We start from the raw sequence: 17,379 nt of genomic DNA, 5'->3' as shown, positions 1-17,379 counted from the left end.
CGTTCTACATACTCGTTCCCGATTATAAGAGTTTCTTGTTTAAATAAATAAGTGTTTTGTTGCGTTGCTTATTTCGATAACAAAAAATATAATTATTTGAGCAAACAGGCATCATTCTGCTGATGCGCATTTCTAATTGCAGAGTAAAAGAGTTGATTTAAATTGGTAAAAAGGTATTATCTAACAGTTTGCAGAAAATTATCACTTCAAAAACTAGCACTGACGAAGTCTTCAACAATCTTAACATTATGCCAATCAAACAACTATTTTAAAACAATTCTCCTTTATATTCATAAATACAAAACACAAGAATCAATAACTTATATTGGAAACACTAGATCTCAGGTTCAAAAACATATCCAATAAGCAACTAAAAATACAGTATTTGGACAAAAAGCTTCTTAAGCAATGGTACTAAACTCTACAATAATCCCACTCTCATTCGAAATTCACAACCATATTATTTATTTGTTAAGACATACGCAGTACAATAAGATACAGTTAGATATTTTTCGTTATTAGATAGTTGTAGTACCTATTACGCATGACCATATAATATCATTACGTAATTTCGCCTGAGATTGTTATAAAAGGAAGGAAGTGTGTGGATAGATAATAATAATTGAATTGAAAACAAGAATTATAATAAATTCACGAATTGTAATTGACCGTTGAAACATAAAAGTTTTGAAAAATGATGTGAAAATATTTTTGAAATATGTCATGCTAAGAAATTTAATAAGTTAGTTTTGTATGTTAGAATGGAATCATGAAAGATGTCTATATGTAGTAATTTTTCGTAATGGGTGTATGTTGTGATTGCGCGAGTAATTACTGAGTTGTTTGCTGCATTGGTATTGTTGGCTTCAATATGAAATAGTGTAGTGTGCCTGGTACGCCTCGTCGGACCATTAAAACCAATGACGGATAGCAATTCGGTACTATCTATTTTATTATTTAGCAGATTATATACAGATATAACAGATATATTATAACAGAAAAGGTGGATACAAAATATAGGTAGATCACCAAATCAAATCATCCCCATGTATCTATTATGGCCAACGTAACGCAAAAGTAATTATTTATAAATTCATTTAGACATTGCCTACTGCCTTCCCAAAAAGTTATCCTGTACCTTTGTGCATCCCCGTAAAAGACTAAGATTATTCATTATCATATTGAATCCCAGATCCCACCGCACTCCAAATCGCATTGTTCAATTTCTCATCTTCTTTTTCCACTATTTTTAATTAATTAATTAATAATAACCACCTTTCCGTAACAATGCAAAACTCGCGCTATATTCGGCGGTAAAAATCAGAACTGTGGCTTATACTGTAGTCTGACCTGCTTTAATAATAATAATAAATAATAATACTTGGATGACTTGTATAGCGCCGTTTTTGTGCAAAAACACCTCAAGGGCGCTGTACAAACTTATAATACATTTCTACAGTGATCTATGTTATTACTTAACTATTTATGGAGAAAATATACTGTACAATACTTACCTGGTAGGTCACTTGAGATTAACACTTAATTAACATTTTCTAATTGTTTATTGGCGAAATTTAGATACAGGATTTAGGACTTAATTGAAAAATTGAATATAACTGGACTTTCTCTTAGGAATGGTATATTTAATTTAAGGGTACGACAGCTTAAAAAGGTAAGTTTTTAGTTTAGACCTGAATTCTGTTTGACTTGTTATGGATCTTAGTTCCGGAGGGAGTTTATTCCAAGCCTTCGGCCCAGATACTCCGAAAGCGCGATCATCAAACTTAGTATTTGGCTTGCGCTTAGGTTCTATCAGTCTGCCTACAGCTGATGATGTTGCTGATCTAAGAGTTGAGTGCCTCAGACCAGTGTTTTCCGGGACGCATTAGCCACAGTTATTAATTTAAAACTTCATAATTATTGTATGAGTACCTATTGTCTACCACCCTTAAGATATAAATAATAACGTAATAACCAATAACTAACACAGATGAGTAAAAATCGGGATATTATAATTGTAGAATTTGTGAAGCTGAGTAAAAATAAAAATATCACTGCAAGACCATTGCATTACAAAAGAAGAAATTTACTTTTAGAATGTTGGTAAACTAGAAAAATTGGAACATCTGTCAAAAATGTAAACAAAAGAAATACACATTTCAAATAAATAATTTTTTGGTACCTACCTACTTTTCACATTTCAGTTACAAATTTAAAAAAATAAAAATTCATAACTCTAATAATTTTACGTATTACTCGCGAGTATAATTTTAAACCACTTCACGCAAGCACCCGACTGAAATGAGTAGGTACATTTAATTGTGTAACTTTGTCAACGGTAACTACCCAATACATTTTTTATGTGTTTTTAAAAGAACAGCTCACAAAATAAGCGAATCCGATCGATTAAAATCGAACAGATGCAGAATTAATTTATAACAATGGAATCGAGGAATTCTTTCTTTTATTTCTCGTTGCAATTTATACCTCACACCTTCCAGCCCACAACACCTGGGCAATCTCCCACAAGACAGGACGGACAATGGTAGCTCCTTATGCTGTTCATTCTTCCCGCTAATAACGTGCTGAATAGAGGCGTGGAATTCGCGTAATGATGTTAATAACATGAATTGAGAAGGTGGTGTTGTATTTTTTTTTTTAAATTAAATTTTTCGATTGGGTAGTTACCTACTTGCACTAATAAAATACAAATATACCTACTAGTAATGTAGGTACCTACATGGAATTTCAATTCGAACACGAAACATCAGAGGGGAGTAGGGGGTGAATAATTCGTGATAATACCATTTATCGGAAAGAAAATAAATAAAAACTTTTCAGCAGTTGTCCCACGGGTCGGTAAGGAATCGACAAAAAACCGAGTGCAGATAAGCTATGTAGGTTGGTGGTAGCTTCAGATATACCACTCTGTAGCTTATAACTCTGTCGGTATTGCAGATTTCTGTTTTCGCATTTACCGCTTTTACGCTGAATGTCATTATCTTATCATCGTAAAATTGACTCACGGGTACTAATTACAAGGCTAATATCGCCCTAATCTAGAATAAGAATGCGTTATTTGGTCTCAATTCTATGATGTTCACATTAATCATATCGAATCTCTACAGCATCACTTCTTAAAGAGAACTGCTTGTAGGTTACTGATAGAATGAGGCGATTACTCATACGATGAACATGAAGTAAAATAAAATCTTTCTTCTTTAGAAAACTTAGGAAGGACTTAGATCTCATCTGAATTTTCAAAATTATTGACTCACCTATTTTGTTGCAACTCATCCCTTTCAATATGCCTTCCCGTAGACTCAGAAATATGATTTGATTTTCCTCAATCAACACTCCACAAATTATAGTACCATTCACCAATGTCTAGAATGGCCAGACTTGTCAACTTAACTCAGGACGTTGAATTTTTTGGTGTGAGTCTAAATTATTTCTGTCAGTCATTACGCAAGTAATATTTTGTATTGATATGGCTGAAGTCGTGAACTCCATCGTAATCTTAATCCTGTCTTGACTTGACATTATCTCCATTGTTTTTGTGCCCTATTTTTGTCATAGAATCTTTTATTGTAACATTTCTCCTTTTATTCACTTTGTGAAATATGTTAATTGGGCTTGATCCGTTAGTAAATAAATACATAATTTACTTTAACTGGTAATTTAATATATTAATATAAATTGTAATTTCATAAGAGATTGAAGAGACGGCCTAATGGCGCGTAAACATGTAAACGAGAACTGGAGATGCGAAGAGGTAACTTTATGGTATCGTCGTACGCTTTTGTTTTTAGAAAAGCAAATTAGTTTAGTACCTTTCAGGAGGTCAATAAACGAGTATCAGTGAACATGAACTATTTCTATAAGTATGAGGAGTCGTACAGAATTCATCGAACTAAAGCAAAAGTCTACAAACAGACTCACTTATATTCACTGGGTGACGAACGGTGACTGACTATCACCTGGATGGAGAAATTTTCCAAGATCTCTGACCTCACGGTCGAGTTAAACTGAGGGCGATAGAGTTTGGACTGAATTCTATGACATAATAATGGAGTAAAACGGAGAAAAAAACTCGGCGGCGTTAGTTGCGGGATATGAGATTAAGCAGTTATAGAGTTTACTTTAGTCAATCAATAAATAGGTACACTCGAAAGGCTGACGCGGCAACCAGTCGGCTACTGACGTCAGCATAATTCTTCAACAAGGTACGGAGCCTCGACCATAGTCTGATTCCTAAATCTTCAAGGTCAATATAACCAATACTCGCCAAAACATTAAAAACTAAACCGAAATTATTTGTTATTTTTCTGTTGTAGATAATTTATCACTCCATCAATAAATCAAAGATATCCGTACTATGTCAAAAGAAAAGAGTTCAACAAACCGACACACTAAATTAATTTTCACGGACCCAATAACAAAACGCAGTCAGCAGTAATTAATAATATTAAATATTTTATTACAAACGATGACAAGTCAATTCGCCTCCCATAAAACACTGAGGGAATTTTTGAGGATTAAAAAAACTGGCAGGTACCTACTTGCTCCAAGCTAGCAACACTGATTTTTAATTAATTCGAGACGTCTTTGCATTTTTTTCTATGGCGGAATGTTGTCAGGAATTCCAAGCGGCCAGTTAGCCTGTTTCGATATTGTTTTAGGTTAGGTTTTATGTCTCGGGCTGTCAGAAAAGGGCGGGAACGCGAGACAGCCAAATGTCAGAACTGGATTCCTGAATTCCTTTCGAGGTTATGTAATTTGTTTTGAAAATAGTTTCGAGTCGTAAATAATACGCTTTTGACGTTTTATAACTCTTTTCGGGGATGGTTCAATGCTTGTTGAGACAGCATTAATTTGTAGGCCACTAAATAACAGCGGTTTGAATAATTAATTGACATTGTAGTATTAAGAATTTATGTTACCACAAATAATAATAATATTTTAACCTTTCCGTCAAAGTAGGTTGATACCTAAATAAATCACTTGACTTATTATGGTAGTTAGATAGGGAGGTCCTGTACTAGGTACCTACGTACTCACTTTTTGTTTTTAGGTTTCCAAATCCAGCTAATCTTTCATCCAGAATGAAAAATTAAAATTAAAACTTTTTTGTGCAGACGGAAAAGGAGGAGTTGATAATTTTTTTATATATAGGCTGTCATACTATGTACATTAGTGACGCTCTCGTTTGAACAGATATGTTTTTCGATGTGTGCTCAAATAATTTTAGTAGGAGAGGTTGGTACCTAAGTACCTATTGATTCCGTGACTGTATAATTACAATCTAGACACTGTTTGTTAATTTATTTTGTACCTTTCGTTGATTAATATTCATTTTCTGTCTTAATTAAAAATTTTATATATTTGAGTTGCTATACGATTTTCCAACATACCGTAGAAATAAGTTGTGAAATAAGGAAGAGGTGATATAGGTGACATCTATATAATATAGGTTTATAAAAACACACGCGTATTCGAATGCAACGTTTTGTCAAAATTTCATAGCAATGGGTAAAGAACTTTTGGAGATTTATGATTTTGAACAAACGAACATTTACATTTTTATTTATATAGATTGATGGTTTACTATGAATATTATATAAGAACACGGTAAAGTTGATTTTTATCTAACATCTGACATAATAATCTAAAAAACGTGGATCGGGAATTAAAAAATACAGAAAATAAATAAATTAACTCACTACTAATAACACTATTATAATATTTTGCTAGATTATACATGTGAAAAAGTCACTTTTTATACATATTAATATTCTGTTCAAATAAAATATTCTCTGGTATTATAAAATTCTAGGCCTTAATAGAATTTACTTTATATTAATTACTATTCATTATCATAAACACCTCATATCTCGATTTATGTCAGGTCTTATATTTGTATAAGATATAGGTTTATAGTATATATTTATATTTATATATAGGTTTGCCTAGTATTCATTCAACTATTACTACACTAGTAGATATTTCTTTTAATTATGTATTGTTTAACTGCACTTCTATTAACAACTGTATCACTTGCAACAATATTTTTGTGTAAACATTACTTGTTCTGTAATCACTCTACTGTATCACTCTATTGTAAAAGCCATTTTATGGCGTTTAAATAAATAAATAAATAAAATGGATTCGAGTGGGTTATGGTGCTATTTTTGCACTTTGGTATAATGCAACAACAATAGCGATTTGACGCTGACATTTTACAGTGCGTTCATCAATTAAAAGCGGTTAAATTTAAGAGTAAATTTTTTTTTCCATTAAAAATCCATGACTATTGACCTATCAAACGACATTTTTTTTAATACAACGTATCCTGACGTCGCGACATCGCGTCGTGACGTCAAGACCCTCTATAAATTTAGTGCGTTTTGGTGACATTGGAAGAATTACATTTTTTTAACCATCAAAAATGAACTTACTGATATTAAACATGTTAGAAGGTAATATTCATTAAAAAATATTAAAATTTGACCAGAGTTCCTCATTCTAAGTATAATATACTTGTTTGGATTTTTATCTGGGACGAAATTTGGAAAGCACATTGGGATACTTCTTTGGGGAAAGTTGTGAAGCTGGAAGTTAGGGATGTGATGAAGAAGATTGTGAAGCGCCTGGCTTTTAGAATCTGGTTACTAAACATAGCTAAAGCCATTATAAGTAGCGTTTCGATTCTGAATGATGATCTGTCTCTAGTATAACTTATTTGAATATCTTCTACTCTGGAACAAGAGGCTTTGGTATGTAGGTACATTAAATTAATTCAAATATTGTATGAAAAACGCCGTTTTATCAATATTTTTAAATAATTCGGGTCTCGAACCGGCAACTCCTCGGTTCATTGCAAATAAGCTTGCCACTCGGTCGTCAAAAAATATTTATAATATTTTTTGAATTCGGCAGATCATTAACGCAATTACAATCACTTTACAAAGCCATTACTGCTCCATATTTTAACTACTGCTCAACTATTCTTTTCTTATGTAACGACAAAAAACACGATGAGTTAAAAATTCACCAAAATAGAGCAATAAGAATAAAACTTATGCGAAATAGATTTTGAAAAGTAACTAAAATGTTAAAGGAATTAAATTGGCTAGCAGTGAAACAAATGCTGACTTTGAATGCGATGATATTTATTCATGAAATAATAAACAACCTATTACCAAAATACTTTATATACAACATGGATATTCACAGACATAACATAAGTGCAATGAAATTAGGCCACCAAAAAGTACAAAGCCGATACACATATTAGTTTAGTACAAAGGAATGCAATATTATAATGAGCTGCCAGAAACTATAAAGTCTGAACCAATTGATAGGTTAAAGCTGGATTATCAGCGCTATATTAATCAAAAGGAAATATAATTAATAATAAATTAGACATTTGTAAACTTCCATGTACAAATGGCTAAAATAAAAATAATAAATCTTCCACCAGGTCTACCAAACAATTGAAATCATGCAGTTATGCATCATTGTCGAATTAATAGCCCATGATTATGTTATTGATATTCCCACGCGCAACAAGGACACAAGAAACACAACAGAATGGCGACAAAAGGACAGAAGAAAGACTTATAAAAAACCACCAAAATAATAATGCGTTATAAATCTGGACGAAATGGCCTTTTGTAGCCTTTTCCTTTGTGGGTGAAACGCCATTTAATAGAGTCAAACTTGCCCCGGACACAGTTTATTAAAATATTATTTATAAACCTGTCTGGTGTCATTTTAGGGTACGATTCCATGAAGACCAAACAGGTACGATGCATAGAATGCCTAAGGAATTATGGCTCGGTGAAAAAATAACAATATCTCACGCGGCTGTGACCAGGATTTCATATTTATGGGACGAATATTGATGCATTGTGGATGGTTTACGACATCAGTAGTTGAAGATGTATTATTGTTATTATCGCACATTTAAAGACTGTATTTTGCCTTTTAAAGTTAATTTAAAAAATCTTCTGATATAATATCAATTTTTGCCAACAATTACTGCCAACGCTTTAAAATGATTTTGTAACCACAAATAATGCAATATAAAGTTAAATTTTGTATTATGGCATATATCTTTTTGTAAATGTAAAAAAAACAGATAGACGTTGGAAATTGAAATTATATGCATATTGTTGTAACAGAGGGTGGAAGGTAAAAGTGGGTATAGTGCTCTGACGTGAACGGAACTAACAGGAACGAAAATTCCATTAATCTCCGTGAAAAGCATGACATGTGTTTTGAAGACTAAAAACCATGTTTAAAATGTTTGTATCACACGACGCTATACTCTCAAAGCCTTTTTTGGGCATGGCATCTATATCTATATCTCCATATGTGTCGTACAGACATGTCACACGAGATAGATAATATATTATATGTGTGGGCATAGCCCAGATTCTATGTCATGATTTTCTAGCCGGGCGATATTTTAAAATGAATCTACCCCTCTGATGAAATAAGCAGCTGCCGTGGTCACGCTGCTGTCAGCTTACAAAGTGACAAATTACGTAAAAATAAATTATATGAAGTGCTCTCCCACGTGCTAATTATGTACTCATCCCAACCCCATGGTGGGGTGGGGAAAAGAAGATATAGCTTCCGTGTGACACAACAACGTATAATCTGTATAGGCCACGCCCGAAAAATGCTTTGAGAGTATTGAGTCGTGTGACATTACCATAAAGCTTGTTTGATGTTTTCTTAGGGTTTTAGGGTAAGAAGAAAAGTAATTAAATTTTGTGCTGAGAAAACTGTTATTGGTTTGAAATTTAAAAAGATTACTGTTTATAGTTCAAATCTAGAAAATTATCGGATAAGAGAAGTGCAAAATGTATTAACTAGAAATTTGAGAAAGTAGATTTTTATTAATTGTTCAACAGAAATCACGAACCGAATCATATCTCTTATAGATAGCATAAAACAATGAAAACGAAGAAAAAAGGAATATGACAATTGAAAATTCTTCATTGAGATTTTTTTTTATAAACTAAAAAAAAACAACTCTGAATACATAAACATAAATACTCAACCAGGACAATAAGTCAAAATGTATTAGTTACTTCCAGAATCCATCTTTTGGACGGATACATTTTAAATTCCATCCTACGAATCTATATAATGTCATACCAAATCAAAATAAAAAAAACGGAAATTAAAATATTATAACAAAAGTAAAAACATTGCTGAGAGAACAAAGTGATTATCAACTTGCAAACATTATGAAGACAATATTATTATTAGACATCTAGAAACTAAATACAAAAATACAAAAACAAAACACAGACCACCTCAGAACAAAAGACCCTAGTGGGCAGGACTGTGATAACATTGAATTTATCTTTACAATTTGATTTATACTTGTATTATGTACAAACCATCAATTTGGGAGGCGGGTACGGGTATCATTTATTGGATAACCAACACTTCTGACGTGGGTCACCCCGAGTGGTTCGCTACGTTTGGAAGATTAGCAGGGGTGCCCGAGTTCATCGGGTGAGGTTTGTCCGGGTCTTGGCGGCAAATGCGTCTGCATACCAACAGCATGACTGGTCAGATCAGGAGAGACTGGTTGAGGGAGATCTTTTGACCTTTCCAACAGGTCTTTCTCCGAACATCGCCTTGCGCCGCAGACACACTGACCCCCAAATTCTTACATCATACTTTTTCCGGTCCAGAACTTCCTATCCTTCCTTTCATAAAAAAGACCCTTCCGACAACAATCCCAAAGATGACATAGGCCCTTAGGATAATTATTTTCCTCAGGGCCTCCTGTGTGGCGCTAATGCAAAAAAAATTGCCATAGAAACTTATTAAAAAAAGAAATATAAAAGAGTTTCCCACCAGAATCCAACGAGTCTTCGTCACCCGACGTTATACAAAGAATGATCGTGACCTCCGAGCACGGCAGACTGTACCGGAGTGTACCTGCTTTGTTGGTTATCAATCACAGACATCGTTAAATTTGTTATAAGAGGATCTCAAAGATATTAAGCATATTATATTATCGGAATGATCGAACGGTTAAAGATTGCATTGTAATATTGTTGTATATATGGTCCATGGTCTGTGTAACATTGTGATGGTGTTTTGGTCTATGGCTCGCAGACTGGTGTATTGTAATCTGGTTTATGTTTGTTGATACTAAGATCAATGATGATTTGATGGGTAATTGAATGCGTTATTTATTTTAGATATGTAGCAAAAACTGAATTGGTTGGATAGTGTATACCTATTTTATAGCTCACAATGGAAATGCTGAGGACTGAAAATAATTACGTGTAGCTTGAAAAATTATGTCATATTTATAGTTAAGGTCATATTTATATATTTTATTAAAACACAAATAACATTGTTTACATCACTTTATTTCGATACAAAATCTCAACATGTTTCATGAACCAAGTTCACTTCATCAGGAGCACAAGTATATAAGTAGGTATACTGATGAAGTGAACTTGGTTCATGAAACATTTGTATCGATCATGATTTTGTATCGAAATAAAGTGATGTAAACAATGTTATTTGTGTTTTAATAAAAAATAAATAATGCCATCACAAAGTGAAAAGCAGTTAGAAGAAGTTTTCTTCGAAAAATCATATTTATAGTTGGATTTTTTGATTTTGCCCAATTTTATCATGTGTTAAAGTGATATCATTATATGTGATATTATTATGGTAGGTTTCAGTTGTTTATAGTCATATAATAAGAAATAACACAAGAAGAGCCTTGCAGGGGTGTTTAGTGGTCCAAATACAGGGTTTTCCAATAAGAGGTGTTATTTTGAATAGCCCGCTATTTCGGTAGATGTTACTTTGGTAGCTGTCATTTTTTGATATTTGACAAGTAAAAACTACGTCATTAATGAAAATGGAACGATACACGCTTCAACAACGCATTGAAGTTATTGAAATTCACTTGAGTGAATCAAATGCAAATCATCTTGAGTGATGAGGCCCATTTCCACCTCGGTGGCTTCGTCAACAAGCAAAATTGTCGCATCTGGGGCTCGGAAAACCCAAGAGTTATTGTTGAAAACCTCTTTATCCTCAACGTGTGACTGTTTGTGAGGTTTATGGTCCGTCGGAGTCATTGGACCTTACTTTTTTGAAAATGAGGCTGGGGCAACAGTTACGGCGAATGGATTGCGTTATCGAGAGATAATTAATGATTTATGGCCGGAATTAGATGGTATTGATCTGGACAACGTTCACTTTCAACAAGACGGCAATACGTGCCACACAAGCAACGAAACCATTGATCTTTTACGATTGAATATAAAAATAACACCTCTTATTGGAAAATCCTGTATAAGCCCAAAACTGTTTAATTTATGAGAGTATGTATAAGAGAGACCGCGTGCTAAATGGTCTAAAACCTAAAGGTTCTGAGTCAGTGCCACATTTTTTTTCATTTTAATTTATATGAATGGCACTTCTAGTTTTCTCCTTTATTATATGTCTATAGGATAAAATAAATCTACTTTATATTTTGCAGTAATCTTTTAACATTTTTTTTTTTTTTTATTTTTTTTTTTTATTTATTTATTTTTATTTTTTTTATTTATTTATTTTTTTTTATTTTTTTATATATACAATAATATTATTAATGAAAATCACTCACTTAATGATAATAATAAACCAACTCCGTTGCACGTACAAAATAAAGGCCGTAAACTGAATCTTTTAGAGCAGTTAGAAATTAACAAAAATTCTAATAATCCGAAAGCTATTCTAATTAATGAACAAACCAATATAATTCGTTTACCCCTACTAGATATCTTCAAACCTAGTGCACATTGAAGTACTTAATTATACTATTAAAATAACCCTATGAGTCATCGTTTGGGAATAACTAACATTAAGACATTCAGTCAAATTTAAACATTACACTAATTGGGGAAACTTTACTAGGGTAATAACCATCAATAATTTCTAACATTTTTACACAGAAATCAATTAAGAAATCAGTAATTGAAATTAAAATACCTACCTAGAAATAATATAAATGTATCGTCTGTAAGTGGGCTACCCACAGTTTGATAATGCCTTTAGAGGGCGAAACAGCTGTCACGCGTAATAATAATTACACAGCAGAACTTGTTTAAAAATAAACTGTTTTTATAAACCCAATAATAATATTATTGTATATATAAAAAAATAAAAAAATAAAATGGAGTTCTACAAATTAAACTTAATAATAATAAATAAATTGATGGTTGCTGATATAGCTACCCAAGTGATTTTTTACAGACGATTAAAATTAAAACATCGGAAAATAGTGCAAAACCTTTGGTTTAACCAAGAGTGTTTGAAGTTAAACGTGATCCCCAAGTACGTGCATATTTCTACCAAAAGCAAATCCTCGGCAGCCATAAAAACTGTGCATCGAGCGCAGAGGATATGGTTGAAGGAGGAGACTAAGGAATGTTGTCGGAAAAGGGACACAATACTTCACTACATCAAGGTATTGCATTCGGAATTAACTTTTAAACTGCATCCATGGGAATTTGATACCCTGGATTACGATACTCGTGAACACATAGGCGGAATTATATTTGATAAATTCAAAACTCAGGAAAATAAACTTAAAAAACTTGTCGAATCTAAAAATAAAAATGTAAAAGTCAATGAATATCAAAGTAATACAAATACGGAGTTTTATATAAAAACTATTAACCTATCAGGTGAAACTTTTGAAGAAGATGAAATAAATTTACTAGATAAAGGCTTCAAATATAAAATAAATTCAGATATCACTAAAAAACAAATTGAATGTTTGGCAATCGACACAGAAATTTCTCTGTCTAAAATAAAAAATAACGGCTTACCTAAACAAATAACAGCGGATATATTGAGAAAAACTTTGAAATCAACCAGTAAAAATAAAAATAAATTCAATATAAAAGAAACGGAAATTTTAAATGATATTAAAGTCAAAATTAAAAATAGCGACCTCACAATTACTAAAGCCGATAAGGGGAATTCCGTCGTTATATTAAACAAAATTGATTACTTAAATAAAGTAGAAGCATTCCTAAAACCAGAAGACTTTGAAATCTTAAAAAAGGACCCAACGGACAAAATTTCAGTAAACGTGCGCAACCTAATAAATAATTGCCAATCAATATTCCCAAATAAATACGCTAGAAGAAGTGCAATGGTGATGAATCCAAGGGCTCCTGCATTATACGGACAACCTAAAATTCACAAGGATAATATCCCCATACGTCCCGTTGTTTCTTTTATAAACGCCCCAACGACAATACTCGCCAAAAAACTTAACTTTCTTTTCAAACAACATACTAAATTCTCCCCAAAACATAGCGTTAAAAATTCTCTCGAACTTGTAAACAAAATAAAAAACATAAATCTACCGCACAATTGCCAGTTCATATCTTTAGACGTAGTAAGCCTCTTTAGCAATATACCTATTCAAGAATGCCTTAAAATCATTGAAGATATTTTAGACGAATCTAATATAAACCCAGTTACTAAAAAAGACTTATTCGATCTATTTAAAATTTGTGTGGAAACCAACTACTTTGAGTTTAACAATAAATTCTATCAACAAAACGACGGATTACCAATGGGATCCCCCCTCAGTCCACTTCTTGCAGAAATATTCATGGATTACATTGAAAAACAAATTTTAAATTCAATCTTTAGCAAACACATCATTTACTATGTTCGTTATGTTGACGACATTTTGGTCTGTTGGAAAGGCACCAACAGACAATTAGATCTTTTTGTCACATTTGCTAACTCCATCAACCGTAAAATCTGCTTTACGGTTGAAAGAGAGTGTAATAAGAAAATTAATTTTTTAGACCTAACAATCGGTAGAGAAAATAATAAACATACGTTCGAAATTTTCCGTAAGCCTACGTTTACAGATACGACCATTAATTATAAATCTTTACATCCATGGTCACATAAATTATCTGCCTACCACTCAATGGTGCATAGGCTTACTAACATCCCACTCGACAAGAAAGCATACGAGAAGGAAAAAAATACAATCCTAAATATTGCTAAAAATAACGGCTTCAAGGGTAGAGACATCGAAAAAATAATTAATAATAATAAACACAAAAATAACCTTAAATTAATTTACCCAGCGACTAATAATAAGACGAATAATAAATTCGGGTGTTTAGAATTCATCGGACAGACATCTAATAAAATTGCCAAAGTCCTCAAAAAATGTGGCTTAGATATTGCCTTCCGCACAAATAACAACTTAGGATCATCTCTTAAAAACTCAAAAAGTAAGGTACTCAAATTACAAAATAGTGGCATTTATAAACTCCAGTGTGACGAATGCAACGCTGTTTATGTTGGACAAACGGGCCGGTCCTTTAACACTAGGTTCAAAGAACATATAAGATCTTTTAAAAATAATAATAAAATACAATCTCAATTTGCCAAACATCTCCTAGATGAAAATCACTCACTTAATGATAATAATAAACCAACTCCGTTGCACGTACAAAATAAAGGCCGTAAACTGAATCTTTTAGAGCAGTTAGAAATTAACAAAAATTCTAATAATCCGAAAGCTATTCTAATTAATGAACAAACCAATATAATTCGTTCACCCCTACTAGATATCTTCAAACCTAGTGCACATTGAAGTACTTAATTATACTATTAAAATAACCCTATGAGTCATCGTTTGGGAATAACTAACATTAAGACATTCAGTCAAATTTAAACATTACACTAATTGGGGAAACTTTACTAGGGTAATAACCATCAATAATTTCTAACATTTTTACACAGAAATCAATTAAGAAATCAGTAATTGAAATTAAAATACCTACCTAGAAATAATATAAATGTATCGTCTGTAAGTGGGCTACCCACAGTTTGATAATGCCTTTAGAGGGCGAAACAGCTGTCACGCGTAATAATAATTACACAGCAGAACTTGTTTAAAAATAAACTGTTTTTATAAACCCAATAATAATATTATTGTATATATAAAAAAATAAAAAAATAAAATGGAGTTCTACAAATTAAACTTAATAACAATAAATATCTTTTAACATGTTCCTGCATTCCTGCACCCAATTACCTGTCCCTGTTTAACAGTGTGGAATACCTACATCAGTAAAATTGAAACAATTTATTACAAATTTCCAGTCTGTTAAGAAAACCTGTGCAGTGTAAACGTTAAGTGTTCCCTCAGTGAGTTTCGAGTCTATTATAGAATCATTGAAGTGATAACCAGCGTCCCTCAAGGCCACAATATCGATCGAAAAGACCAAGGGTAAGTCAGAATGTCTTTCAAATTCTAACTGTTAACCACAATTACCCTAATAGTTCCAAACCACATCCAAAACCACAAACTGATTCGAATACAATAATCTATATTAGACTCCATTGAATGATGAATTCAGAACAATTATTATGGTAAAGTATGATTTTTTTATTGCATATTTATTGCATTAGAATAGAGTGTAATTTTGTGGGGTTCTGTCTTTGGTACCTGCTCCAATTGCGCCTGCATAGAACTGGGACTGTCTAAATAGTCATTTGTTATTGATTCAGGTGAAACAAAAAACATTTCTAGTAAATTATCAAACTTTGAGCCACTGCTTTTGATTATATTTATAGATCACGATATTTGCAAGACGAGGTGGCCGAGTGGTTAAGGCGTTGGACTGCTAATCCAATGGGCTCTGCCCGCGTGAGTTCGAATCTCATCCTCGTCGACAACTTTTTTATGTTCCCATTACACGAAATTCTATTATTGAATAATTTTAAATAGGTATCGGTGCGTTTACTAGTATTTTTAAATACATTTTACACAGCTAACTGAAATCACAAACCGGAGCGGAGATACTGGAGTTTGTGAACTGGAGCAGCGTTCCGGTTTTACGTCGTTGATTTCAAACACTGTCTCCAATTGTATTGACTTAAATTCTGTTTAAGTTTTTTAAATTCTATTTTAGGAGTAGGCAAATATTAGACAGAAATAATTTTAAAAAAAATTATGACGAAGACATAATTTTTTTACAAATTTAATTTACTTATTCCATATAATGCTGTCTCAGTAAAGTCACAAGGAGGAAATCCATAATTGGTTTTATTTTGGCTATATAATACTTATGTAGAAACTGATTAAATGTAAACTGTCGATTTAAAAAAAAAAGCTTGCTTGGTATTTTGTAGGAAGATACTAGATGTGTTTTTAAAATATGTATATTCATCATATTATTTTGGTACTATATTTACAAAGAAGTAGGTAGGTATTAGGCGCGAATCATTTACACCTGCTTTGGTATATTCATTGCAAATAAAATATGTATTTAAAGTGTTAAGTTGAAATACGATTTTTTTGAATTAATTGTATCTTGTTCGTGGGTTACCCTATAGATTTGTTTATTTGATAGTAGGTATGTAGTTCAGCATCCCTTTTACAAAAAGTCAGTGTGAAAAGACATTAAGGCGATGCACTACGTCGTGTAATATTTTAAATTGAGCCACTATCAATAACAACCCTTACGTAGATGGCGATAAGGTTTAAATTCCCGCTTAACACCATCCGCCTGTTTTGATTTATGAAAGAAAAAAACATGGCCAAAAAGTGCCTTTTATTTTATTTTGTGGATGTTCAGGCACAAATATTTAATTTTTTTCCGATCATTTTATAAATAACTTAATTTTCCATATTATAAAATAAAATCATAACCGAAAATGGGTTCGTAAGTAGGAAATTTTGAACGTTAAAGCAGTTTTCATAGGCCTTTACATTATTTTTTTCTGGGCTTATAAAAAGACTTATCTAAAAAATACTCGATTATTTCAAAGGCCAAGATGTATTATACTCGCAGTATTTAATTAAAGCATTTGAAACATTTCTAGGCGACCAAATTTTCAAACCAAAAATACATGATTTTGATATGTAATGCCTTAATATGTTGTGGCTGTTAAAAACCGTGGTAAAACTGTTTGACACAACTGTTTGATTGAACGACCTAATTCACAAAAACTAAATCAAGCTCTCTTAGTTTGAATGTGATTTTCATTCTTCATTTGTGTCGAATTTCATCATAAATAAATCATTGTTTCATTTACCCCAGCATATTATCATTTTCATGGTTCATAGCCAAACCAACCCGCGAATTGCAATTGCATTAAATTAGACGGTTGAATTTTAATCAGATACAAAGTGAATAAAAAACAGGATAAACCATATCGTAGGTCGGCTGGGGTTGGTGTAATATTAAAAGTCTAAGGGATTGGGATTTGTAGCTCCACATCATTAGATGACAGATTTGGGTTTTTCAAAGATAGTTTTAAAAAAATCTTTATTTCAAAAATTATGTA

At 32.2% G+C, this 17,379-nt stretch overlaps 1 non-coding gene across 1 annotated transcript; it reads left to right on the top strand.

Annotated features, from left to right (window-relative positions):
- Window positions 1-15,679: 15,679 nt before the first annotated feature.
- TRNAS-GCU (transfer RNA serine (anticodon GCU)) lies at window positions 15,680-15,761 on the top strand. The gene has a single exon. It is a non-coding gene; the product is annotated as a tRNA-Ser (tRNA).
- Window positions 15,762-17,379: the final 1,618 nt, after the last annotated feature.

The sequence above is a fragment of the Hesperophylax consimilis genome, chromosome 26 (assembly GCF_061612785.1).
Source record: "Hesperophylax consimilis isolate HC1 chromosome 26, BYU_Hcon_1.0, whole genome shotgun sequence".
In the NCBI taxonomy this organism is placed as follows: Eukaryota; Metazoa; Arthropoda; class Insecta; order Trichoptera; family Limnephilidae; genus Hesperophylax; species Hesperophylax consimilis.
The sequence above is the reverse complement of the archived record's forward strand: the minus strand, read 5'-3'. Positions and strand labels throughout refer to the sequence as shown.